The 1,363-nt window shown below is 36.0% G+C and overlaps 1 long non-coding RNA gene across 1 annotated transcript; it reads left to right on the forward strand.

Moving 5' to 3' along the window:
- The first annotated feature begins 287 nt into the window (after positions 1-287).
- Positions 288-1,050, forward strand: LOC145048040 (uncharacterized). Its single transcript, XR_013682698.1, has 3 exons — positions 288-311; positions 575-684; positions 989-1,050. It is a non-coding gene; the product is annotated as an uncharacterized LOC145048040 (long non-coding RNA).
- Positions 1,051-1,363: the final 313 nt, after the last annotated feature.

The following is a 1,363-nucleotide window of genomic DNA, read 5'->3' on the forward strand; positions in this document are numbered from 1 at the left end:
AAACCTTCTATCTAGTTTTTTAAAATGGTCAACGTCTGTCTAATCTCCTAGATTATTGTATTCTCTCACTTTTGGTAATACCAATTGTCTCCCTTCCCACCTTCTATCAGAAAGAAAGGGTCGAGTTGTCACTACTTGAACAAGACAAAAGCCATGCTATTGTATGTGATAACCTCAAAAAGGTGTATCCTGGAAGGGATGGAAACCCCGAGAAACTTGCAGTTAGAGGGTTGTCACTTGCATTGTCCACAGGAGAGTGCTTTGGTATGCTTGGTCCAAATGGTGGTGGCAAAACCTCCTTCATTAATATGGTTAGTGTAAAAACATCTCTTAATTCACAGTTGTTTATTTGAATAACAAACAGATAGGTGCATACTGCGTTGTACATACTTTCATTTTTTTTCTTTCTTATTATGTAGTTTGAAAAATCTACCCAATCATAGCAGTGAAATTTGATTTATATTTGGTTGGCATTGTTAAATATAATGTTGTAATAGGAGGAAATGAAAGTAATAAAAAACTAAAATACGTTGCTATTTCTTGCTTTTAACCCAACTATATAAGGTGTTGACAGATGATTGGGCTGGTTAAGCCAAGCTCTGGCACAGCATATGTTCGTGGCCTGGATATAAGAAGTGACATGGATGAGATTTATGCCAACATGGGTGTATGTCCTCAGCATGAGTAAGGACTTGTTTTTTTTTTTTCTTTTTTCCTTGATAAATGATCTTTAAAATATATTTGCGAAAATGACCGCTTACATGAGAAAATGGAAGAAAATGGAAGGAAAATATAAAAAGTTAGGGTTAAATTAATGGGGAAACCCCCCTTTTCATGAGTTTTGTAAGTAGTTCTTTATGCGTTATTTCAAAAATAAACACCCATATAACAAAATCCCGCTAGAAGTAACATCAGAAGTTGTTGGTTTTACTAATTATGTTGGTTAGTTAAATTTATATGGTTTCTTAATACTAAGTCTGTTATACAGCCTGCTGTGGGAAACCCTAACAGGGAGGGAGCATCTTCTTTTTTATGGAAGGCTTAAGAACCTTAAACGTACCATCTTGACACAAGTAAGTTGTCATTAACTTTGGTTATGTTTGTTACAATTAGGGACACCATGAGAGCAGGTTGGCCAAGCTTTCTAAGACTATTTTTAATACAAGGATGAGGAGGGCATTCACACATCTATTACAAAAGAAAAGAGATCAAGAACAAGTCTCTAACCCACCTCCCTCCACCTTTTGGGGTGGGATAAAAAAATTGCAATTTGTGTCCTATCGATGTTCAGTGCATGTCAAAGGAAGTCCCATCATGTTTTGCGTAACAAATGGGACCTTTAAGACAACTTTCTTGCTGAGAG

The sequence above is a fragment of the Lactuca saligna genome, chromosome 1 (assembly GCF_052625555.1).
Source record: "Lactuca saligna cultivar CGN05327 chromosome 1, ASM5262555v1, whole genome shotgun sequence".
NCBI lineage: Eukaryota > Viridiplantae > Streptophyta > Magnoliopsida > Asterales > Asteraceae > Lactuca > Lactuca saligna.